Raw genomic sequence first — 27,040 nt, 5'->3', positions numbered from 1 at the left:
CAAAAACTCCATTGCCGATGAGACCACATGCTGAGATTGTACGAACCATATCTTCAGGAGGAGAAGATGTAAACTGATAAAAACAATGCAAAAAGGAAAATGACAAGCATCCCTCTGAATATAGCTGCAAAAACTCTTTACAAGCTGTAAGCAAAAACATCCACCAATACACAAAAACATTAGGGCCATGTGAGATTTACTCTAGAGTTTTAAGACTAGGTCAGTATTCAAAATTCTATCAAATGCCACCATTGGGCTTAAAGACTCAATAAGAAAATTGACCTAACCTTATCAACTATTGCAGACAAAGCATTTGGCAATTGTAAGCACCTGGCAAGTTAGAATTCCCAAGAAAATGCAAAGCTAGTTTACTGGAGTCATGTCCTAAGCTTGAAGGGGCAGCCATGCAAGCAGCTGCCGAATTAACGTCGCATTTACTGGTTCCCTCTAAGACTATGCACCAAGCAGGCCTCTCGGATCTCGCATTTGCAGTGCACAGGAACAACAACCATGCAGACAGAAGAGGAAGAGAGAAAAAAAAAAGTTCTGAGTCAAAGAGGCTTGAAACATCTACATACAAACTTCTGAAAAAAATCTACCAAAAAACCTCCTGAAATAAGCGCATCTAATGAAGCTGAAGGCTACAAACAAACATGAAGCAAAAACAGAGCGACCCCCAAACTAAAAACACAAGACCATCTTAAATTCCCCCCCCCAAAAAAAAAAGCAAAATTGTGTGTCTACCTGAAAACGCTTGGGCAGGACTTGAATGCTGAAAACTGTGATTGAGTGAAGGGCTGTGATAGATGACTCCCTCCGCTCCTGGATCCTTTGAGAGATTGTATGGAATTGTATTAAATAGTAAGATGGTTAGTGGAACTGTAAGCCAAGATTATCTTTGGGCTTTGTTAGTTACTAATTCCCTACAGCGCCATTGAGAGCATCTGTTTAATCCGATAGGTGTGGCATTTGCAGGAGTGAGTGCTTATCACAAGCATGGCGGGGGGTCATGTGTAGAACTGCCAAGCATCCCTCGTGGCCCTGACCATCCTCCTGCCCCCCCAACCCAGAATTTCCTTCCTAGCACACATAGTTTGCCTTCTATCTCCCCAGGAGCTTACCCATCTTCATTTTCTTTCAAGGAATTTTCTTTTCAGTTTTATATTTCCGTTCTCCTGGAAAACCCCTCCCTCCTTTGCTTTCTCGGGAGTCTACAGAGCTCCTTCTCTAATTTCTTGAGGTCTGGGTTTGCGTTCTGCTTGCTTGTTGCTTAAGAACTCCATACGTATGTACAATGCATTTTGACCAACCCCACCCAATGTCTCCTTTACCCCCCATGACCACCACTCCTTCCTCACGTCACTGAGTCCACTTAGTGTTTCCTGGAGGTGCCACCCACGGGAGCTCGGGGCAGCCTCTCAGGAACAGCATCCCTGAAGAACACAACCTCCCCCTTCCCCAGCAGCCATCAGTTACAAACGGTTCCTCAGCTAGAGGTGGACAGTCAGAAGCCCCACACACAGATGCAAAGGCCTTGTGTCCAGAAAATACTGTTTCCCTGGCAGGCATTCTTTACCCCTGATTCTTACAATCTTCCTGTCTCCTCTTCCTTCAGGGGAGGGCTATGACATAGAAGCCCCATGCAGAGCTGAGCACTTCACAGTTTCTTGTTCTCTGCTCTACGACTGGATTAGCTGTCATCTACAGTTCTCTGCTGGGGGTTGAAAGATGCAATAATCTATGGGAACAAAGGGAAGAATTTAAGGGGGAATTTATTACCAGGTCTATTTAGCAGAATAATAATAGATTCTCCCTTTAAGGTCTATCCAACCATGAGTTTTTGATACAATTAACAGTACTAAACACAAGTTCCATAGTGTGGCATAGGTTTTAAATCTCATCAGAAAGTAGTTGGTTATTCCGGTAGCTCTGTGCCACTGTTACAGCAGTGAGAATACATTGGGAGGACAGTTGTGACTGTAGCTATCGGAGTTCACAATTTGGTAACAGTGTCCATTTTTAACAAACCGTTAAACACAATAGCATTCATAGCACCATAGTAGCATTCATAGCATTCGCAGTAGCCAGTAGAAATGAAGCTTCCAGATCAACATCAGCTTGCTTTCTCAAGGTTCCATGGCTCAGGGGTGTGGCATCTTCAGTGAGAGGGTCTTCCTGTTAAGTTCTGCATTGGGGGTGCAAATGAAAGCAATGGTAATGTCCTGTAATGTGTGGCAACCCACTGACCACCAACTTGAAAAGAAGTAACCTCTGTCTGGCTCTGGGCTTCTCATTTGATAGCATGTGGTATCGGGGGGGGGCAATTGTCCCCCTGTTATAGGGTAACTCCATTTAATTTCTTTTCATCTACGCCTGTATCTATGCTTACGTCATCTATGTCTATATTTTAGGAAGCTTCTACAGTAGAATGTTTCATACAGAATTTGGAAAAGTTGTCAGTGTCCTTCCTCATACTCCCTGCTCTTCCCAGAGCTTCCATTGACCACCCCCACTTAACCCTTCTTGTTCCATTGTTCCCCCTTTCCTCTTCATTCCACCCGTGTTCTATCTCCCTCCTTTGAAATCCCCAGATGGACCCTCACTAGTTTCCCTACTCCTGTGGGTACACCAATTTAAACACACATGTGTAAAGATTGAAATATGGCATTCACATAGGAGAGAGAACATGTAGTCATTCATTTGCCTGATAATTTCATAACATCATTTTTTTTCTTTACAGATGAATCCTTTCCCATTGTGTGTGTGGATCACGTTTTCTGTACTCATTCTTCAGTTGATGGTTGTTTCTGTTTTAGGATATTGTGAATAGAGTGGCAATGAGTGTAAAAAAGCAGCTAGTAGATGCAGAGTCCTATGAGCATGTGCCCAAGGGAGCTATGGAGGGTCTGCGTGGTAGAGCTATTTGTAGTTTTATGAGGAAGGAACCTCCACGTTGATTTCCACAGTGACTGCACCCGTTCTCACTCCCACCAGCAGTGAACAAGTATTTTCCTTCCCCACACCCACGCCACATTTGTTGTCATTTGCTTTCTTAGTCTTTAGCCATTCTCGCTATGGTAAGATGAAATATGACAGCAGCTTTAATTTGTATTTCTCTGATGGCTGAGGGTGTTGAACATCTTAAAAAACCATTTCTCAGGCTTTTGTAGTTTATCTTTTGAGAACTCTGTGTTTAATTCCCTTCCCCATTTGTAAAGTGGTTTGTTTGTTTTGGCGGAGTTTAGTTTTTTAATTCTTTCTATGTTCTAGACACCAACCTTTTATTAAGTGATATAGCAGCCTACAAAGTGGGAAAAATTCTTTACCAGATATACATCTAATAGGAAATGTATGAAAGATTTTAGTTTCATGAGGTTCCATTTACTAATTGTTGGTATTAATATCTGAACTACTGGGGTCCGGTTCAGAAAGTTATTCCCTGTGACAAAAAGTTGACAAGCAATCCTGACTTTCTTCTCTAACAGATTAGGGCTACCAGATCTAAGTCTGGATCCTTTATCCACTTGGAACTGAGTTTTGTTCAGGGTGAGAGATAAGGGTTTGGTTCCATTCTTCTACCTGTAGCTTTCCAGTCTGACTAGCAGCATCTGTTGAAGATGCTGTCTTTTCTGCAATGCGTGTTGTTGGCTCCTTTATAGAAATTCTGGTAGCTGTGGAGTCTTGAGTTACATTAGAGTTTTCGGTTCTATTCTATTGACTGACTGATGTGTCTCTTTTCACAGTAGTACCATGCTGCTTTTCTTACTCTTGCCCTGCAATACAACTTCAAATCAGAGATGCTAATACCTCTCAAAATGTTTTTATTATTCTGGATCATTTTGGCTCTGCTGGGTCTTTTGTAGTTTCATACTTTTGGGGGGATATCTTCTTTTCAGTTCTGTTACATTGGAATTTTGGTGAGGATTTCATTGAATGTGTAGATTGCATTTGGGAAGATGGACATTTTCACAGTATTCATACTACCAGTCCATGAGCATGGGAGGTCTTTCTATCTTCAATTTATTTCTTCAGTTTCTTATAGCTTTCATTGTATGAGTTTTTCATTTTCTTGGCTAAATTTATTCCAAGATTTTTTTGAGGCAAATGTGTATGAGTTTGTTTTAATAACTCCTTCCTCAATATATTTGATATTGTAATATAATAAACTAACGATTTATTGATTTTTTTATTTCATATGCTCTTACTTTGCTGAATGTGTTTATCAGCTATAGTTTTCTGGTGGGATCTTTAAGTTCTTTTATACATAGAATCGTACCTGCAAATAAAGATACTTTGACTTCTTCCTTTTCTATTTGTATCCCTTTTATCTCCTTTCCTTACCTTTTCTTCTAGCTAAGACTTCAAGCACTATATTGAACAGGGGTGGAGATGGTGGACACCCTTGTCTTCTTCCTGATTTTGCTGGAAATGCTTGTCTAGTTTTAATCAGCTTTTGTAATTTCTACAGTTTCTATTGCTTTTCATATCTAGATATATTCCATTGTGATCTAACAGAATACATTGATATTTCAATGTATATCTGTTGAGACTTACTTTATGTCCTAAAATGCGATCAATTTTGGAAGAAGTTCTATGGGCTGCTGAGAAAAATTTGTATTTTTTTTTCAATGCAGTTTATTCAGGAACTTTGAACAATCATCTGACCCTGGGTAAAGTCAGCCCACTTTAAATAGCCTCTGGGTAGCCAACCTCAGCATGCCACGTGGGCAATGCAGATAGGTCCACATACATGGAAGCAAGCCAGATCCTCAGCCTTAGCCAAATGTGGAGTTGTTTGTGACAGAGAGCACTCACCATTGGGAAGGTGGAAGGCGGAAATCAGCTCCATCTTTCAGGCGCGGCATTACGCAGCTCTCTACAGTTCCCCCTTTTTGTTTTGGACGCATCAGGCAAGAGTAGAGGTCTGATCTCTGATATTAGAAATAAATTGGGACTTTGTACTGATGTTCATTTAGGTGTCATCCACCCAAAGAGCATCAGACCTGTCCGATACCTTTTTCTCAGAGGCGGGACCTGGGGCATCAACCTGCATGCAATCAGACATGCTCTTCTCTGGGTCCAAAGCGGCTGACCCCTCGCATCCTGAGCGTAACATTTTGGCTTTTTATGGTAGCCAACCATGCTTGGGGAGACTGTCCTGCTTCAATGGCTGTAAAGGCCTGAATGGTCATGGCTGCATTACGCTGTTGTGAGACTCTAATCTTGCATATATACCACAGGCAAACCAAGGAGACCAACACCAGAAGGCCTGCTAACGCTCCCATGCCCGCCCATTCCTTCAGATGATTCATGGCTGCAGAAATTTGTATTTTTTTAGTGTTTGGATGAAATGCTCTATAGCTATGTTAGCTCCATTTGATTTATGCATCATTTAACTCCAATATTTTCTTTTCTTTTCTTTTTTGTCTAGAAGACTTGTTTATTGGTGACAGTATGATATCAAACTCTCCACTGTTGCTTTATTGGGTTAATCTGTTGTTTTATATCTAGTAGTATTTGTCTTACTCAATTGGGTGTACCTGTGTTGTCCTGTATATGCTTAAATTGTAATATCCTCTTAATAGATTAATCTTTGATGAGTAGAAAATGGCCTTCTATATCTCTTCTCTCTGGATTTGGGTTGAAGTTTCTTTTGCCATATGGTAAAATAGTTATATGTGCTTATCTTCCTTCCTTCCTTCCTTCCTTCCTTCCTTCCTTCCTTCTTTCCTTCCTTCCTTCCTTGAGACAGGGTTTTTCTGTGTAGTCTTGGCTATTCTGAAACTCTGTAGGCTGACCTCAAACTCAGATCCACCAACCTCTGCCTCCCAAGTTCTGGGATTAAAGGCCTGGGCCACTGCTGCCTGGCTACATCTGCCTTTAGAAAAGATCCATTTGCTTGGGATATCTTTTTCCATCTTTTTTACTTTAAGGTGGCATCTGTCACTGATGGTAAGGAGTGTTTCTTAGAAGCAGCAAAAGAATAGATCCTATTTTTCTTATTCAATCAGCTAGTTTGTGCCATTTTATTGGGAAATTGATGTCATTATTAATAAGTTATTATTGAACAACATCTATTAATTACTGTCATTTTGTTGGTCTGTGATGCTTTATTTGACATCCTTTGGTCAATTGTTCTGGTATTCTTTTATTTATTCCTGGTGATTTCTTGGTTTTATTTACCTGTTCAGACTAAAGTATTTCTTTCAGTATCCTCTGTAGAAATATCTTAGTGGGTATAAATTCTTGTGATTGGTTTTCATTTTGAAAGGTTTTTAGTTCAGCTTCAATCTTAGTGAGCAATTTTGCTGAATATAATAGACTCAGCTGATAGTTTTGATCTTTCAGAACTTGTAATATATTTTTCCAGGCCATTTGGCTTTAAGAGTCTCTGTCAAATAGTCAGGTGTTATTTTGATAGGCCTGCCTTTCTAAGTAACTTGATCTTTCTTGCAGCTTTCAATACCCTTTCTTTATTCTATACTTTCATGTTTTAACTATACTATGTCAGGGAGAGTTTACTTTTCTTTTCTCGTTTCTGTTTAGAATTGCGTATGACTCTTGCACCTTTCGAAGCATTTCTTTCTCTTGTTGGAATTTTTCTTCCATGATTTTATTGAAAATATATTCTATGCCTTTAGTATAATAGTCTTTTATGCTCATTATCTGAAAGCCAGGTCTTTGGGGGTGTCCTAAAGCTCTCCCATATTTCCTTAATGAATTTTAACACATTTCTCAATTCATGGGTAATCTAGTTCCTATACTTTGTCTCCCAGCTCTGGCCTTCTGTTTTCCATGATACTCCTTTTATTTGTGAAGTTTTCATTTGTCTTATTGAATTTTTCATTTTCAGCACATTTAAGTATGTTTTTTTAAATCAATTCTCTTTTTATTGAACTCAATTTTATATCTAGTATTGATTTTCATATGAAACTCACATCTTTGTTTTTGTTTTTTTCTTTGTCGTTTTTCCTTTTTGAGTTGTTTGAACATGGTTGTTATCACTTTGGGTCTTTTGTCTTAATGCTCTTCCAGGTCTTTTTCACTACTATAGGGTTATCATTCTCTGGAAGAGACATGTTGTCTTGTATTTTCATGCTATTTCTGTTTTTGCATTTATATTTGTACATTTGAGGTTAGTTGTTTGAAGTGTGGTCTGGGTGATGGTCTGGGGATTTCTTATTTCTTATTTGTCTGCACAGAAACTAGGGGAACTATAGAAGTGTGTCGGGGGCCTAAAAAGCCGGTGACCACTTACTAGTCAGTACTAGGAGCTGGGTGAAAAGTGGGGTTCAGGGAGTCCATATCCAGAGACTGGCAGGCCCTCACTCATCCGAAATGGGAGCAAGACAGATTGAGAAGTGCAGGAGAGGTTTTCTTCTCAATGTAACGATTCCTGTTGTCAGTTTTCTTACCATTGCTTTACCTGTGCCTCACAAATATGTTACCTTTTCATTTTCATTTGCTGCTATATATATATATATATATATATATATATATATTAATGTTTTTGTCTTTTTTTTTTCTAAAAGAAAAAATCAGTGTTAAAAAATTTTGTACATAGATACAATGATGTATTTTGAGCAATGTGCACCCACTCTCTTCTCCCCAAGGCCTCCTGTATCCTCTGCCACCTTACCCCCCCCAACGTCACGTGGTGTTTAGTGCTGCCAGTTTGTGAATGAATGTAGAGTACCCATTGGAGCATCGCCACCTTATCAGGGCCCTCTCCGGGGAAAACTGACTCTCCCTCCTGCAGCGGCTACCAACCGCCCAGCTCTTCGACTTTCCTGTTGTCATTCTGTTAGGATTCCTAATTTCCCCATGTTCGGCGGAGAATACACTCTGTGAGCTCTTAGTTTATTTAGATTTGCTCTCCCTTGCTGTATGGTTCCGGATATGGTCTTTGGACACGTTCTGTGAGCACATACGAACAATGTGTGCTCTGATGCTGTTGAGGGCAGTACCTTGACAAATGTCAATCCATTTTCTCCAAGTCCTTATAATACAGCCACATTTTACATTTTCCTGTATCTTTTTTTCTTAACCAACTCCTGAAAGGCAAGCATGGAAGGCTTCAGTTTTAACCGTGGCTCAATGCTTTCCAGTATCACTTTTTCCCTCACTCATTATCATATCTTTTATTGGTATTCACATTTAGCTTTGCTATGTCTTTTGACGAATTAACTCACTTATCACTTTTAATATCCTTCTCCCTCTCATAATTATTTTTGTTTACTATCTGATTATTGTGTCTGCAGCACACCTTCTACTCTTTTCTTTCCAACTTATGTCATGTTTGAAGTGAGTTTGTAGCTAGCATAAAGTTGACATATTCCCTACCCGTATGTATGTATGTATGTATGTATGTATGTGAGCACTTTACAGTCCCAGCCCCATCCCTTCTCTCCTCCCAGTCCCACCCTCATGCCCCATCCCTCCATCTCCCTCTCAGAGAAAAGGAGGCCTCCAATGGGTACCAGCCCACCCTGGCACCTCAAGTCACAACAGGAATAAGTGCTTCCCCTCTCACTGAGGCCAGACAAGGCAGCCTAGAGGGGAGACAGGGACCCAAAGGCAGGCGACGTCAGAGACAGCCTCCATTCCCATCATTAGAGGACCACATAATGACCCTACTACACATCTGCTACATACATGTAGGGGTATCCAGCTCGGGCATGCTCTTTGGTTGGTGGTTCAGAGACATTATAATTTGTCAATTTACATCTTTTAAGTAATATATTTAGGTCATTCTACTTAAGACAGCTATTGATACGTTAGCATGCCATTTTACTTTTGAGTTCTGTTTTCTTTTGTGTTTTTTTTCCCTAGCTTTTTTTTTTTAAATTTGGGGTTTATAAAACATTAAAAAAATCATGACAATTATCCATATTTTTCAGTTGGTATTTGGAATTTTTTTTTTAACTGGATGCTTTGGGTATCTAATATAGACACAGCATCACTTTTTGCTAGCTATAACATTTTACTGGTTTAAATGAAACTCGGAAACTTTAGTTCATTTGTTTTCCTTTTCCCAGTTATACTGTAATTGTCTTAAATATTTATTCTACACACATTTAAAATCCCAGCCAACAATGTATTTCTTGCTTCAGTTGCCAACAGAACTGGAAAACTTATGAAGAAAAATGTGTTGTGCTGTTGCCTTCTTGCCTTGCTTTTTGAGGGGTGTTCCTATTGGATGGAAGAGTCTGGCTTAGCAGCATTTCTCTGGAGCTGGAGGGATGGCTTAGCAGTTAAGAGCCGCTTGTTCTCACAGAAGAAAGACCTGGGTTTGGTTCTCAGCACCCACATAACTCCAATTCCATGAAATCCAATACCTTTTTTTTTTTTTGGCCTTCATGGGTGCTGTACATACATGGTGCTCATACATATGTACATACAAATGTTCATAGGCATGAACTAAAATAAGCCAAGCAGAGTCGTTCTTCACTTTCATCACTAAAGTGATGCTCTGTTGCTCTACCCTTGTCTCCATGGTTCCTTGCGAGATTATATCATTTATGTAATTTGTGTGTGCATGTGTTTGTATGCCCATTCCAATGTGCCCACGAGGAAGTCAGAGGACAACCTTGAGTGCTGACTCTTGCCTTTCACTTTACTTGAAATAGGGCCTTACTCTATTATTTGTTGCTGTAGAAAACATGCTAGTTAGTCTAGGAGCTTCCAGGGATTTTCCTGACTCTGCCTCCCATCTTTCTGTAAGAGTGCCTGGCATACAGATATTCATGCTGTGTGCACAGCTTTGTATGAATTTGCACATTCAAACATAGGGCCTCACACCTGCATGGCAAGTACTTTTACCTTCCACCCCTCTTCCTGCATTTTAGCTCCTGTATGTTTATACTTCAGAGGTTTGATCATAATCTTTGTATTGCTTGGGTTCCTCTTTCTTGGAGTTTACTCTTCAAATTTTCATGTCTACATGTTTTGTCTGATAGATGAAACTTTGACAGTTGTGCCTTCAGCTGCTTTTCCAGCCATTGTTCTTTTCCTTTTTTCCCCCTAGGGATACGTTGCTATCATTGTTAAATATTTTGTAAAGACACAATAGTTCTCCAAGGTTTCTTTTCAGTCTGGTTTCTTTTTATTATTCAGATTGGTTTTTTTTTTAAATCTTATTTTATCAAGTCCCCTCTCTCTCATTTCATAGCCTTATCTATTTATCAGTTTTAAATTTGATGACTGTACTTTTTTATTTCTAAAACTTGAACCTGGCTCTTCTTTGTTTTTCCCTTGTTGGCTGGGACTTACTTCTCCCCATGCATTTGTGTTTTCTTGCTGGCTCAATTGAGTTGCCTTCAGACCCTTGTCACACCACTTTGACTCGGCTGCCACTTCAGCTGGACATCTGTTTGCTTTTCGCAATTTATTTTAAGATTATTCTGCATCTTCATTGCATGAGAACCGGGAATCTGGGGCTTTTGAATGAGCCTCAGTGTCTTCTTGCCCCCCCCCCAGCTTCCTCTGGGGTCACTCTGGAAAGAAGGTGGCAGCATCTTGTATCTGCCAGGTTGGGTCCTCTTCAGTCTTGTTCTCACTGAGGGGAGTCTCTTTATTGTCCTGGGTTTACATGGCAGTTTAGGTCCCCTGTGGGTCAGTTCTGTTGGGACTGGTAGGGATGCTCTGTTATTTTTCTCTCAGTAACTCCCGTGACAATGTACTATAGGGGAAGAACAGGCAGACTTATTGCCTTGAGTAGGTGGCAAATAGGATGACTCGTCACTTGGCTTCTCCTGTTGTTATCCCAGGAGGGAGGAGAGTGAAGATGGGAGTCTGGGCTCCTTGTCTTGTATCTATAGTCATTATGAGGATGAGGGGTGCTTGCTACTCTCTGGGGATATAGAAGCCCTGCTTCTCTATCTTACCCTTTTGTGACTACCAGGAATCATAGGCCCCTTACCTTTAGCTTTCTCCCTTGGATCTCTCTGACTACCTGGAGTCAGAGCCATTTTCCTTATTTTTTAATTGGTATCACATTTATCCCAAATCAGTGGAGACATGTTCTGCTAAGCAGGTGATGAGGGAGGTGACTAGGTTTACAGCAGCAGGATGGACAGTCCATAGGCTAGTGGAAGGAGGGTCAGAAATCATCCTTTGACATCTCTTAGTCTGTAGTTAGTGATGTGGTCTGTCTTTATTATGAAAGCTGGTCTAGATGCTGGGCAGCAGCAAAGGGAAGGACTGAGATCACAGCTCACCCTTGTTACAGTTATTCTGACCTCACAGAAGTAGCAGCCCACTGAAAGCCTGGGAAGAAGAAGGTGGAATGGTTCCAAGATGGGGCCAGCAGGGGCATAGCTAAGCTTCATGCAGGTCCTACTCAGGAGCTTAGCCATGCCCTGCTGGCCCAAGGAACTGAAGAAAACTGATTGACAGAAAGGAATAGTCATGATGATAAAAACCAAACAAAAGAAAGGGTCCTTTACCCCAGTGCCTAGCAGACATCACTAAATTAATCCCCCAATCACTAAATCCCAAGATGTTCTTCCGGGTACTGCCAGTTGATGGAAGGTGTGTGGCTCAGCCTAGGAGCTCATTCCAGATTCTCAGGGTACCAGATTCAGACTGTGACTGTGGCTGGCCTGAGATACAACAGCCGACGTTAGTGACTGGCTGAGTGACGAAGGGGCTGGAGGGAATTTCTTTGATAACAAAAATCAAGTCCTACCTGATCTAGTTTGTTAATTCTGGAAGATTTAGAGTCATCCTGCTTGCAAGCTGTTTCCAGGGGAGAGATGGGAGTGATTTATGGCGACATCTATTAAGCGTTTATAGAACATGATACATGTGTTCTTGCTCCTACCATAAAATTAATTGTTGCTAATTAGTTAGGGCTGCCAGCTCACTTATGTGTGGAGTCTGTTACTCTCCCTTCTCCTGGTCCAGCTAATTACTTCCCAGTCACCGTACCTCAGTGTCCTGTAGTTTCTCTCCCACTTCATGTTTCTTTATTATTTATTTTCCTTAATGTCTGTGTGTTTAATAGTTCCATACATTTGATCAAACCCACTCCCATTCTTCTCTATCCAGTTCCTCCCCTATTTCCTCAACACTTCTCCTTCCCAACCCAAACATTCTTTTCTAAAACCCACGTATCACTGCCTGTGCGTGCACGGGTGTAGAACCATCTCGAGGAGCACGGCAGCCTCTCAGGGACAGCCTCCATGAGGGCAACTGACTCTCCCTCCCTCTGCAGCCATCACCACCAATGGCTCTTCAGACGGACAGGGAACATTTTTTCTTTAAACACTCAAGTCCGCTGTTTGCTCTGCTTGGCCTGGAATAGAAGCATAAGGTTGGGAGCAAGAAGTCCTCTTGGGTGGCATGAGGATGTCCTGTGAGGTAGTGTACAGCCCTAGGCACCACGCACGTGCATTTGGTTCCAAACCAGCATCCCTGTTTCAGAAGCCCTTCTCTTCATCAGGTCCTGAATCCCCGAGAACTCTCATGAAGCGTTCACGGACTTGGCTTCAGTCACCATTTCTGAGTTGCCTGTGTCTGGGAGAGATGTCATTCTGATAGAGTGACAGTTCTACACAAGGGCAGTGATAGAGCCAGTGGGGTGGGAAGCTTCTTGGCTCCAGAGCAGTCACCTTGCAGGGAACGCCACAACAGACTGGCTAAGGGAGCTGTGTGATGCCCAGTGGATGCTGTGACAAGGGCCGATTTTGTCCATAGTCCTCACAGCTCCCAAAGGCTCTGACTCCAGCGTCCTGGCCTAGGGGGTTCTGTTTCTAGAATTGCTACAGACATTTCCATGGTGTGAGGAAGGTATTCTATCTGACTTTGATGACAGCAGGTGCTCTGCCTTGTCCAACCAGTGTAAACCCACAGGTGACAATCTCGTGTGGTTGTTATCACATTTAATGATAATCAACAGACAGGGCTTTTCCTCCACAGGGCTCTGCACCCAGGGAAGCTTGTTCTCACTTCTGTGTCATGAACCAACTAAACAGCAGACCCCGGGAGGGAGAATCCCGCCTGCATTCCTTGGGCTGTGCATGCCTCTGCCCGCCGCCTGCCAGACAGCTTATTTCACACATCCCCATCACAGGGCGAGATGACTTCACTGACTGGCAAGCAGCTGTTAGTACAAAGTGTGAGGTGGCTGGTGTGTGTGTAAGGCCCGCGTGCCAGAGTCAAGTGAGGTGGCTGATGTGCATGTGTGAGAAGCTCACATGCCAGAGAGCCAGTGGAAAGTACAGCCCAGTGGTTGAAATTTAAAGGGGAAGTGGGCCTTAATTGAAATCCTAAATTAACTCAAATCACGAAAGTGGAAGCTGAGGATATAGTCCCAGTATGATCATGACTACAAACCCTCTGGCCATGCCACAGAAAGGGGCTAGCTCAGAGATTAGCCTTTTTGCTCTGGGACAGCAGCAAACAATGGGTCACAAAAAGGTAGAATGAAGAACCATGGCTGCCAGGAGGCTGTGTGGCCACGCATTAGGACCTAGGCTTCTCATCTGTCTTAGTCCACTTTCTGTTGCTCTTATGCCAGACTGGAGATCAGTTGTGTGTTATGAAAAACAGCCCGTGGCTGTGGAGGCTCAGAGTCCAAAGCATGAACCATCAGCTACTAAGAGGCTCTTGCTACACTGAAACATGGCAAAGGCAATTGACATCCCTGCACGACTTCCGGGATCAGCCGGAGGGGCTGCACTGGAATGAGGCTATCCCAGACACATGCATAGAAAAGCTTGGACTGGCTGGGCTGGGCCCTCAGATGGAGATGCCACAGCACCCCAGAAGCTCAGGTGTTTATGATATATGGTTGAACAGGAAAGCGGGGTGTTTGCATTATAGCAGGGCATGGAGGTGGGTTACCAGCACAGAGCTAAAAAGGACTGATGTCTGTGGCAGCCATTTCTGCAGAAGAGCAGGCTGCGGGTGAGAAGGCTATGGTGGACATGTTTTGCCCACACCTTCAACATCGGCGATCCAATCCGAGGAAGGCTTTGCCATTCCTCTGAGCCTCACCTGGGGAAGGCCTTACCCCTCCTGTGGGGCTGAGGCATTGTGGTCCTTGACAGGGACATACGCCCATGTCACCCATCCTCCCAGGAGGCCCTTTGCTCTGCAGACAGAGTGTGATTAACCAATTGACAGTTTTGAGCTTTCTCCCATTTTAGAAATAACATTAGTTAACACCACCATGGGATGCCTCCCTCATCATCTCATCCAAAGCTCTCTTTCAAATACATCAACTCTCACCCTCACACCATCCTCCGCTGCCTGACACCTCTACCTCTGCTCCCCTCGTGTTGTACCTATAAATTTTGTCTCCAGAAAGAGTTTTTTGTTTGTTTTGCTATCTTGATCTCCAGAATATCTACCATGCCTCTTTCATGTAAAGAACATTGAACATTCTTTCCAAAGCCAGGCTGGAGGTTTGTAGAGATGAGCCCATGACCTCTTCAAACCCCCGTTTCCTCAACTGTAAAGCGGAGCTCTGGAGATTTTCACAGCGTGCTTCACAGAGTTGTTTTAATGTCCAAATAAAATAGCATGGGAGAGTTCTTTACAAGCTTTGAAGTGCTCCAAGAACAGAAGGCTCCGTTGTTATTGTGGCTTGTCTGTGATATTTAACATTAAATGGAACCAATAAAATGTATCCATAAGGCACTGTTGAATCTTGAGTGCCAAATTGCTCAATAGCAGTGGTCATGCCATATAACATTTATGGAACAGTTCATTGTTCGGAGTGCTTTTTATTTAGAATACAGTTTGTTCTCCATAGCACCCCACGAACTTGCAGAGTTTTGAGGGCAGGACAGCAATCAAAGTGGACAAACGCAGGGGTGGGTTGCTGAAGGCCATGTGGTCGGCTGACGGTTATGAATGGCCTGAGCTTTCCATCTTGCTCATTTTCCACGTTCCCACCACCGCCTGGACCTGCAGCCCTGCCCCAAGGGAACTTTCCTCCGTGGTTCTCACCCTCCATTCTATTGTCCACACGTGCACAACCCTAAGGCAGAGGGACACCACCTAGGAGCACTTTGTGTCTTGCAGAATCTGCCCTCAGTCATGGCAGGAACATGTTCTGAGAAAGGCACCCTTAAGCAGTTCTGACATGCGGTCAATGCAGGGGATACTTGAGATGGCCACTCACACAGTGTAGCCTCCTCGTATGGGCAAGAGCCCAGCTGGACACGGGATACATGCGCATACTATGACAGGCTACTTTTCAGGGACCGTCCTTGCGTGAGGGTGAACCTTGCCATCAAGGTATAGGGCATTAGCTAATTTATAGTCACACAGGGCCAGTGACATGTCAATCAATTAGTAGCTAAAATTGGCCAAATACTGGGGACTTTCCGGTAGGAGCCTGTAGCAGAGAAGTAACAATCCAAGGTTACCCTCCCCCCGCCCTGCTCTCTCTGCAGATAGCTAAATGCTCCTGAGAAGTCAGATTCTCCATATTGCTTTTTTTATGTAGGAGCCCAGTGAATCTGAGGCCCATTCTGGGGCTGAGATAAATGATGAGCTCTTTGGTCCCCTGCTAGCTTGAAGGAGGAGAGCTGTAGCATCTGCCGTGGTTCACACATCAGCACGGCAGCCCTGCGGCAGCATGCTTAGCTGAGGACTCCCGCGCCCCGGAATGGATGCCCGCCTCCGGGTCACTGCCCGGTTTTGAATTGGGGCAAACACGCATGCTTTCCTCACCAGTGTGAAGCCCACTGATGCGCTACACGGACACCGGGGAGCCACAGGTGCCAGCTGATGATTTCTGCTTCAGCCGTTCAAACTCTTCAACAGGCTGAGCTGCTCCCTTCAGAAGGACACTCTAAGAGGAGGGAGCTTCCTTGCAAGACTCGGTCACAAGCTAAGGAAGCAGTGGGAGCTAATTGCTTTGAGCCCCTACAGAATCTCCAACAGGACCCCAGAGCCCTGTGGATAGAATTTTGCTCTCTGCTGAACCTGTGTGTTTAGACAATCATGTCTTTGCTGTTCACTTTTTAGCTTCATCCTTCTGAGTAGAATTTGCAATGCTGACTGCAGAGTTTGAACGCTTTCCACATGACAGAAGCATAGAGAACCAGCCCCCATCATAAGACAGAGAGGAAAGGCACCTGGGTGCCGTACCCCACACCACAAATCTGCTGTCAACTCAGAAGCAGTGGCTGTCCATGTAGCCATACACAAACTGGCAGCGCCAAGTGGACTCGGCGTCCCTGGGTCTGTACAAGCATTGGACTCAGGAGGTTTAAAGAAATAACACTTACGTGGAAGAGAATAGCAGTAGCAGGCTAAGGGAGAAGTGAAAAAAGAGGGTATGAGTTAGGGGCTTTATCAGAACACAGTACCTAGGGATGGGATTCTCAAACACTAAAATAAGAAGAGACAAACTACCTTTATCACTGAGGACTTATCACCCCGGTTGACCCTCAGAGCTTTGCACCTCATCAGGATAGAGCAGATCTAGGGTTGGGAAGATGTCTCAGTGGTTAAGGACACTTGTTGGTGTTGTGGGAGACAGAGGTTCAGCTCCCAGCACCCACACGGTAGCTAGTCGCTGTGTCTCTCCAGTTCTAGAGGACATGGCCTGCTCTCCCTGCCCCTGCAGGCACTGTCCAAATGTGATATATACAGATAGACATAAGCAAAACATCCGTGTATGTAAGATAAAAAGAAATAAATTTTCTAAAAAAAAATAGGTAGAGAGTGTGAATGAGCAAGGGACCACAGGAATAAACATGGCACCGTCAGAGGCAAGGTGCCTTTCCTGCTAAGAGCAGACTCTAGAACATCCCATTGATCACAAAGAGCCATTTTCTCCCTGGCTCTTCCCCACTCTTACATACCTAAGCTGCATTTCGCTGTGTTTGTTTAGCAAATGTTTCCTTCCAATGAGAAGGATCGGGGTATAATGAAAGCGGCACACATTAAAGGCGGCCAGATGCGTTTGGAGACCTATCAGCTCTGGAACACACACTTGGTGCCTGGCTGTCTCTCCTTATTAAATGAGTGGGCTGTTCAAGGCCTTCAGGCCCAGAGCCTGTCTGAACTCTCTGAGAACATTCCATCTGCTGTGGAAGCTTCTGGCAGCACAAACTTAGAAACAGACTGAAAAAAAGAAGGGCTTGGGTTGGTGAGCAAAGTGTGTCTGTTTGTTTGTTTTGACACTGACGGGCTGGCAAGAGGATCTCCTCACGGATGAGCTCTCGGAGCACTTCTGGAAACGAAGCGCCAAGCTTGTGTGTGGAGTGTGGTCCGCTCAGAATCTGGGGTCTGCATAGGCTTGCCATGTTCAGTGAGACCTGAAATACCCAAAATCCATCTCTCTACTGTTCTAAATGATCCGGGCTTAATGCACCTCAAAGCCACAGAACATCATTCTCTTCAGCCTCGAATGTAAATTTGCTCATTCTAAAGCAAGGCCTAGCTACGTGCAATGACTCAATTCAAGTCAGACATCCTGTTCACAGAGGCTCCATAATTGACATCAGAGCCCAAGAAACTCCATCAATCATCCACCTTTTTTTATTTTATTAATTACACTTTATTCACTTTGTATCCCCCCCATAAGCCCCTCCCTTCTCCCCTCCTGATACCACCTTCCCTCCCCCTTCTTCACACATGCCCCTCCTCAAGTCCACTGATAGGGGAGGTCCTCCTCTCCTTTTTTCTGGTCTTAGTCTATCAGATCACATCAGGAGTGGCTGCATTGTCATCTTTTGTGGCCCGGTAAAGCTGCTTCCCCTTCAGGGGGAGGTGATCAAAGAGCAGGCCAATCAGATTATGTCAGAGGCAGTCCCTCTTCCCTTTACTATGTAATCCACTTGGACACTAAACTGCCATGGGCTACATCTGTGCAGGGGTTCTAGGTTATCTCCATGTGTGGTCCTTGGTTGGATTATGAGTCTCTGGGAAGACCCCTGTGTTCAAATTTTCTGATTCTGTTGCTCTCCTTGTGGAGTTCCTGTCCTCTCCAGTTCTTAAGAAGAAGAAAACAGGAAACAAGTCAGGAACCTATCACAGAAGGTCTCTGAAAGGCTTTGCCCTGCAAACTATCAAAGCAGATGCTGAGACTTATGGCCAACTGTTGGGCAGAGTGCATGGAATCTTATGTAAGAAGTAGGAAATCATCCACCTTTTAATTCTCAGGCTTAAGAAGGATTTGAGAGCACCTGACAAGGGGCTCCTGAAAGAAAAAGTTAAGGGAGAGGGCAAATTTGCCTTTTAGAATCCCAAGACGCTTTTTGTATCATACTCTAATTTGAATACCAATGGGACAATTTTGACAATGATACAGGAAAGGTAAAACAAGGAAATGGCAGCAGTTGGAATGAAGACAGCATCCAGGTGACAACTCCCTATCATACAGAGAAGCACCTTAGGCCTGGCCAGAATAGACAGTGGGAAAGTCACTTAGAAGAACTAGAAGCAACCCAGCTCTCAGGTGCAGGAGAGAGGCGGGAAGAGCATGGACAGATTCCCAGTTGTGTAGAAGGGCTGTGGAAGTGCCTTACGCTAGGAGATGAAAGCCAAATGCAAGAAGACTGATTATAGCCCTGGGGATCATCCCCAGAGAACCAACAGTCCAATTGGTTTTCAGCAGTTACCAGGTCAGTGAGAGCAAAAACAGGGAAGAGGGTGGAAGGTTCTAGTTGTTTTCACCAGGCTTTTTGGGTTAATCTGTTGCTGTGAGCACAAACTACTTTAACTGTTTTCCCTCTCTCCCTCCTTCCTTCCCACCCTCCTTCCCTGTCTTCTTCCCTCTCTCCCTCCCTTCCTCTCTCTCCTCTCTCTTTCACATCCTTTACAATTCAGAAATTTCACTTAGAAAAGAAGACATAGTGATATATTCAGCCTAGGAAGATCAAATAACAAATATCTGTCTGCTTTGGCCTGAGTAAATGGAAATTTCATTTGTTTTGACCTAAATAGTTTTCAGCTTTGGGCTTCAGCGCAGACATGTCAGCACATGAAAATCCAGGGTGTGAGCAAGTCAGTGACATCCTGGCCTTCTGGAAATGTCATAATTTGTTACATGCAACAATGCACTCTTTTGACAAACATTTCAGTCCCGCACAGCTTACAATGGAAAACCTGAATGATGCATGCACTAACCTTCACCCATGTACTGCAAGATCTTTTTTCAAACTTCTAAAAATGCTTAACCCTATACATCTTACATCTGTCAAGGAACTTTTTGTCTTCTATAGCTGTTATCTGTGTACTAGTCATTTCCCAGTTCAACTATCTTCACTGAAGAAAAGAATCATAGTCTGTGAGAAGCAGAAATTATTTCCTTGGTGTGTGAAGCCAAAGCTAGCATCTGTGATTACTTCCCAGGTATGGCTAAAGCCCTGTTACTTGACAGTCTATTCCATCTCTTTACTATGCAAATGGAGAATGGACTCTCTCCCCTGGTCACTCAGGAGATTTGAATATCATAATGTAGACAAAAATGTTTAACCCAAGGCCTAGCACACGGCTGATCATACTCAGGTCCCTTCTGCTTCCTTGCTCTTTAATCTTCCACAGCGGTGACCACTGTTCTGTTTACACAGATGCTTAAATGGTAATCGGCAGGACCTGGGAAGGATGCTGGATTGAAAGATTCTGGTAGTTTTGTCAAACTCTTTCAAGGATGTTGCTTCTTAAAACAGATCATCACGTAAGCACACTTAAGAGCTCTTAATCAACTTTCATGTGTTAACTGGATAGAAAGCTGTGGCCATATTGAGCCCTGGGATACATCCAAATACCAGTGACCCTCCATGTTTCAGAAATAGGCCATGTGTCATTGGGTGTGAGCGGCATTTAAGCTCTCTTCTTGTGGCAGAGTCAATGGCGAGAGAAGACAGCCCAGGAAAGGCCTGGAGGAGCCCATAGTTTCTAAGGTATTTGTCCCTTCCTACTGTGTTTAGAACTTTCATCATGAGGGTTCCAACCTGATGGTCCAAAGTTGGCTCTGGGGGTCCACTAAGTCTTTCCTGAATACTCAGTAACACAGCATCTTGATACCCCTCCTCCACATTCTGGCTGTGCCGTGTTAGGCACGTGCTTCTTACGTGACTCCTCCCCTTCATTGCAGTGTATGCCCATGGAGAAGATGCTCAAACATTTACCTAGCAGCACGCCGTTGTTATTTGGGTTGCTCCTGACTGATCATGTGGATTCCCTTGTAGGTACTTTGGCAAAGGACCTCTCTTTTACAGAAAGCGTTAGGAGGCTATTGGTCATGTCCCCAGGAAAGGCACAGGAGTGGAGGGGGCTTGAGACAAAGCAGACACCAGTGAGGAGCCACAGACGAGGCTGGTGTGCACGTCCTGGGAGGAGGCAGTGAGCAGGGTGTCGAGGGAGGTTTGGGAGCCTCAGGGGGAGGGAAGAACTTTAGAGTTCAAGGATCCAGAGTCGGAGGGCTAGGCAGAGAAGACTGTCTGGCCTACCTGCCAGGATTCTGTGCAATCATTCTGCATAATGATTTTTGAAAATACAAACATTGCCGGGGCTGACTGACAAGTATTGTCCCAGCAGGGAGAGCTGTCAGGGCAAATCAATCCAATTCTGCCACATGCCAGTGTGTGGAACAGATATAATTTTGGCTGTTCGGTGATGTCAAAGCGAAGGATGTACCGTCTGTGTATTTTGAAGTGTGGTGTTCCTTTCAGTCTAACAGCTTGAAAGATTTCTGGGGCTCTTCCCCACCCTTGGCTGTTTCTGCCAAGAAACTGCATTTCACTTCAAATAACTCCATCACTTCACCTGCTGTGATACTCTGGTTACGGCTGCCATGCTCCCCGCCTCAGGCGGCGCGACCGGCTGGAATTGGGTCTGGGACTGAAGGTACTTTGCTGCTACTAGTGACTCTTGCACAAGGCATGCAGGCAGATGCCAGATGCCCTCCCAGAAAGGTTAAACCGTTGCAAGGGCCTGCCTTATTCTTTACTGCACTTAGTGCAATGTTTGGCTCAAGGAATTCAGGTGGCATGTGCCTAACAAGCTGTGGGAGCCCTGACCTTGTGCTCACTCCTCAGTGGCCTGTTGCTACAGTGGGACTCAGGGCATCTCACAAGGCGGTTCATTCAAAATCTCTACTATATTTTCAGTATCTCCCTCCCCCAAACCCCTCCAACCTGCCCTGGGACTCTCCTGTTACCTCTCACCACTCTTTCTTCCTTTCCTTCTCCAATTCTTTTCTCTTTTAGTGTCCACTTAATTTCTCACCCTTTTCGCACACACCCCAGACTTTAAAATCCCTCCTGGCTCCCCCCCCCGCCCACCAGCGTCATCATGACACCTCCAGACTGATCTGTCTGCCTCTGATCCTTCCCTTTGCTGGCCCAATCCCTCTACTCTAAGATGTCACTACTCTGCCCACGGTTGTCTGCCTTCTTCTCTGCGGGTGCTCGGCATCACCCCTAGCCCTGTCTCCTACCTCCCATGAATATGCTTGGGTCTCCTCTGTCTTTGTCATTCGTCACACATCCTTGGGGACATCCTCTGCTCCCTTTGGGATCAGTGGAGAACAGAGCCAATGACAGCTGACCCTGCTGAGCTCTGTGCTCAGAAGGACAAAGGACCTGAGGAGGAACCCTGGGTGACAGAGCCACTCTCAGCCCGTCCCCAGCCTCATGGCAGCAAGCTTTGCAGAGCGCCCTAGATGGCTCCCCTGCCCCCAGCTTCACCACAACCCAAAAAACTCCGTTATTGGTGTGCACATTGCTTCTTCCCTATGTACAAAGACCTGCTTTAGCTCCGTAGACCTGAGGTGATAGAAGTATAGATGAGTGAAATGGTGGCTGGATGGATAGTTAGATACATAGAAAGATAGATGATAGACAAATGATAGATAGATGGATTGATAGATGGGTAGATTATCACAAACCATAGATTGATTGTAGAATGCCTGTTCTGGAGAAATCCCAAGATACCATTTAGCCTCGAATCCATCATTTAAAGAAGAGGAAATGGGAACATAGCACTACGAAGTCACTTATCCTCAAGTCCCTCTTTCTTCGTGTAAGAATCCACCTGAAAGGCTTGGAAGCTGTTCAAGGTACTCCATGCCCCACTCCACCTTCCCTCTGTGCTTTACGACCTGCTGCTGTCCTGGAGGGAGGAACATGACTAGTCATGATTTCTTGAGCACACCCAGACTTCCCTCTTCCTCCTTGTTCATTCTCTTCCTTCCCTCATTTTCATGCTCTGCCATTATTTTCTCTTTCTCAGTAACTTGCCCATTTCTACATGTTCAATGCTTTCATTTACTCGTGTAAGAATTTTGATCCCCTAACGTGATGTAGGCTCGTCGGTGGGTTCAGGGAAATTAAATCATTTGTCAACTTCATGCCCATGGCGTTCTTGTGTGTACCCATAGGCTCTTATGTTCATGGATTATACTATTGAGACCACATGGTTCCCTGCACAAAGCTTAGGCCAGAGGTGACTTTTGTGTTGTCTATTTATTTTATTTAAAAAAAATATTTCTGAAAACATATGTGGGTGTTTTTCCTGCACATATATGTATGTGTGTGTACCACATACATGCCTGAGGAGGCCAGTAAAGGTTGTCAGATTTCCAGGAACTGGTATTATAGATGGCTGGGAGCTGCCATGTGAAAGCTGAGTATTGAACCAGGGTCTCTGGAAGGGCAGTAAGTGCTCCTAGCCATTGGACTCTTGCCAGCTCCAAATGTTCACTTTTTTTTTTCACTGATCTCTGCCTGCCCCTGTGGGGACAGAGTCAGGGATGTCAGTCATTGGCTAATCCCATGTAAAAGCACCGTGGCCTATTCCTTGGAAAACTGACTGTCGTGAGAATTTTACTTCACAGTGGGCATGCCTGTGCTTTTCGCTTCATCAAGCCTAATCTTTTAAAATTATGCTGCTCTTTGGTCTTCTTCAGCAATGGACGTTAGATTCAAGTTTTGCCTTAGACTGAGTAAGCCTGTGGGAGCTGGGACTCCGTGCAGTTTCACTTTACTTAGCACCTTGCCTTAGCTTTTGATCCTGTTCCACCTGGCCGGATATGTTCCTCGAGTTTTTGCCTGTCTTCACGCCTTACTCAATACACAAAGTATTTTGTGAGCAAAGCAAAGATAGAAGTAGATGGCACCATAGACATGCATACATGTAGCCCAGGGGCTCCTGGAGGACAAGGGCAATGTGGGCATCCCTTTCCTTGGTGCTAGGTAAATGCCAGGCACCCTAGGAGGTGTTTAATAATAGCTCGTTGAATGAAACCGACAAAAGCAGGCCTTTGCAGGTAGGCAAGGCGAAAGCGCTCTTTCTTTGCCTTTGTTTTTAATAAGAAGGTTGAAGAGAGTCAGTGTCCTGGTGAAAAGAACTCACACCTTCCTCTTCCCAGCTGTGGAGTCTTGGATGAGTTGTTTAGCTTTTCAGGACTCTATCCCTTTCCGTTTAATTGAAGTAGAGGTAAGAATGCCCAGTGGACTGCTGTGAACAGTGCCGGCTCTCCTGACTCCACACATCCTCCGGCCCATAATAGCAGCCAGCTTGTGGTAGGAGCCTCTTTCCTCTTTTCAGTGGGAGCTGTTCTTGGAAAAGCAGAGCAACTGGATTCTCTATGACCACACGGCCATCCAGTAACTGTGATTTTATCTGTAAAATAGATGTGGCTTTTGACCTAACTGTAGGGAATGAAAGTTAATTGATGGGTTGTTTTGTTTTGTTAAAAACTCCTTAAGAATGGCTCAGTATAGGTACATGTCCCATTTCATCAATAGAATAATCTGAAAATATCTCGTCTTTTGTTGTCTAGATGCTTTGTGTCTGTGATCTTAGATATTTATTTTCAATTTTGCACCATTTTGCATCAGAATAAAAATGTAGATGGAAATACAAAACATCATTCTCATGCCTCACATAAGTGGGCTTTCAAAAGTTGGGCACATTTACCTGACTCCATTTTCTGCCATATGCTGAGAGAGCACCACTCTGGTCAGCCACATGACCTCGTATTCTGTTTTTCGCTCTCATGTTTTGTGGGTTTTGGCAGTTTCCTAATAAACATAAAATTGTTCATTTTTGAGATGTTCAGCCCCTTACAGATGGTCAGTATGGAGTCTGAAGTATGTTTAGTAGAGAGGGCAGTCACAGGGAAATGTCTGTTTCACTTCAACATCAGCAGGCATTGGGTTGGATGGTGGTAAAGTCTGCCTCCTATCCCAAAGCGGACTCTACAGATGCCGCTGCTGGGCAGCCTGGTACCTAGGACTAAGGAAATAGAAGGGTTAAAGTGTCCATTGCAAACACCCACTCCTGTTTGCCATCTTCCTCCTCAGAACCATAAATACTTAAAAATGAGAGGGGGAGAGAGAGGTAGAGAGGGAGGGGAAAGGAGGGTGAGAAAAGACACACACACACACACACACACAGAGAGAGAGAGAGAGAGAGAGAGAGAGAGAGAGAGAGAGAGAGACTCAGTTCCTGGTATATGCAGGCACTAAGTAATGGACACTTTAAGGCCCATGTGCTGGGCAGGCTGTGTCCATGGGGCCAAGGTTTCTGTGAAATGTTATTAGCCTGGAAATGGAAAAGATACATTTCCTGCTTGAGACCTTAAGTGGGCAGAGCTATAGTTATTTATATCTTTATTAGTTTTCTATTCAGTAATAATGGATATGGACATGAACTGATACTTTATTGCCTTTGGATGTGTACAACACTTTTTCTTCTGAAGACAAATCTATAGCAAGAATTGAATTTAAACACTCTGAGGCCAGCGGCAGCTTAAGCTGGGACAACCACTTTGTGGCCCAATGCATTATTTTCATTGATGATAATATGACTGCAACACAATACCAAAAACTGGCTCCTTTCTACTGCGAAAGAGGCAAAGGACCGAGGATACCAAGTTTCCAGTCTCCGGAAAATTCCACCAATGATTTCTCCCTGAGGACAGGAGAGTGGAGGCATGGAAACAGGATAAATTTCAAAGAAAACTTTTTTTCCATAAACCTTTTTGCAGCAAGGTCAGCTATCATCTTGAGTTTTCCTTCAGAGGAAGAAATTCATGTGGAGCTGGGAATCTTAATCATTTACATTTTTACATTTATCTGTCTATTTATGTGTGTGTGTTTGTGTGTGTGTGTGTTTCCGTGTGTCTGTGTGTAGATCAAATGTCAATATGCAGGTCTCTCTTTCCATCATGGGGGTTGCAGAGATGAATTCAATTTGTCAGGCTCATCCTTAGCCTCTGGGGGCATCTTGCTGACCCTAACTTAACTTTTAGTCTTGAATTTTTTAGTGATTTTACTCGTTTCCAAAGTTAAAGCTGAGGGTCACTGATTTCAGAGGAAGGAGCAGGTGAGACTTCCCTGGTTACAGGATGTCTCACTGCACGACCTTGGGCTTGCCCCACTGGGGGTATTTCAAGGGAAATGAAGCAAATGACTATAGTGCCTAAGAGAGTGGAGTGAAAGGATGACAGAGCCCAGGTGAAGCACCTTTCTCCCTGAGAGGCTCCCTCCCTTAGGAACATTCAGCTTAGAGTTTTAGTAACAGCTCAACCAAGTCTCCTTATGCCTGTGGACTCTTCACTTCCAAAAGCCAAAGGGATGAGCAGTCTGGTGTCTGTCTGGAGCTTAGGCAAGTTCCTGGATCTCTCTGTTACCTGAGATGGAAGGTGTGAGGAGACCCAGGAAATCAGAGAGAGGAAATACGAGGCCAGTGTTCAGCTGGGTGATGGGAGAATCCAAGATGTCAGCAAGGACAGGGCAGAGAGTGTGCAGGTTGGAGGATTCTTGAGAGAGAGAAGTGTCAGAACATCTAGAGCTCTAACAAGAGGTGAATAAAACAGAAGTGAGGACCTTCTGGAGAAGCCAGAGCTGGACCATGGCTTTCCCTTGGAAGGCTACAAAGCCTGGATGCTCTTGGGAGCTCCTAGACACTGTTCTAAGAATTGCACAGGAACCGGAAGGGTTTATTTTCGAGCCCTGCTGGGGTGACAGCCTCGAAGGGCGGGGCTCTTGGCTTGTTCAGGAAAAATAGAAAGTGAAGCAAATTAGGATAGGCCCTGGTGTTTTCATAGAGGAAAAGAATTTCTTACTAGCTCACTTGTGTTGGAAACCTTTAGATTGTGGTTTTTGTTGTTATTTTTACCCATTCCGGATTTTCCATTCCTGGATTTTTCAGAGAACCAGGCTCTTCATTGTTTACTTAGAAGGATTGCTTCAGTTAACTGAGAGAGTGTCCTCAAACCTGTGAAACAAGATCTTTCAGTAATTTTATACAGCATCAATTTAGTATGTAGAACATACTGAGGCCCTGTCAGGAACACAATCCCAAAATCCTTACTTGTGACGAAGTATAAAAGAGATGCTTACTGTGTATGGAGGTAATACATCGGCAAAGGACATTTTCAGATAATCTGTGCCCGTGAGAAAGTCAACAAATGCTGACAGCCCATTTTATAAAGAAAAGATCTATCTTCTGCTCCCAGGTTCAACCCGGGAAAATTGTTCCCAACTGTAGTTTTGAAACCGATGAAATGGACTGTAGCTTAAACTACCCTTCCACCAGCTTCCTCTACTGTTTGGAAAAATAAATTTTAATGTGTTAATCAAATGGCAAAAAAAAAAAAGAAAAAAGAAAAGAAAAAAAGTTAAATGCTTGCCTGGGTCTTACTGGAGTTCCAAGTGAATCAAATGGCAACTTAGTTCCCAATGAGTATTCGACAGCGAGAAGTTACCTGTCAAATACAAGTTGGTCCCTGGTTGATAGGAATCACCAGTGAGTTTTCAGAGTGCTCTCCTAATGAACACAGTCCCCGCCTCTGGAATCAGCACGCCTGCTCACAGGTTGTTAACATGCTTCTTTATGTCTGCGAACAGCGTTGCTCAGAGTTTGCAGAGGCTCAGGGAGATCAGAGCCAATGAACTATTGGGGAGGATAATTCCCATCAAATCAAAACTTTGATCACCACTCGAATTTTCTGAAAAGCTGCACCTACAAAGGAGCTGTGTCGGGATCCTGCTATGCACAGTCCATGGTGCAGATGGGCCAGTTCCTCCTCAGAACCTGGTGGATGGCTGGAAGGGAGGGG

The 27,040-nt window shown here is 44.1% G+C and overlaps 1 protein-coding gene across 5 annotated transcripts in view; it reads left to right on the top strand.

The window, feature by feature from the left end:
- Positions 1–27,040, top strand: part of Ntrk2 (neurotrophic receptor tyrosine kinase 2) — a 325,590-nt gene that overhangs the window by 214,335 nt on the left and 84,215 nt on the right. The gene's annotated exons all lie outside the window — the stretch shown is intronic.

Source organism: Meriones unguiculatus, chromosome 3 (genome assembly GCF_030254825.1).
Source record: "Meriones unguiculatus strain TT.TT164.6M chromosome 3, Bangor_MerUng_6.1, whole genome shotgun sequence".
Taxonomy (NCBI): domain Eukaryota; kingdom Metazoa; phylum Chordata; class Mammalia; order Rodentia; family Muridae; genus Meriones; species Meriones unguiculatus.
Note: the sequence above shows the minus strand (reverse complement) of the source record. Positions and strands in the feature narration are given on the sequence as shown.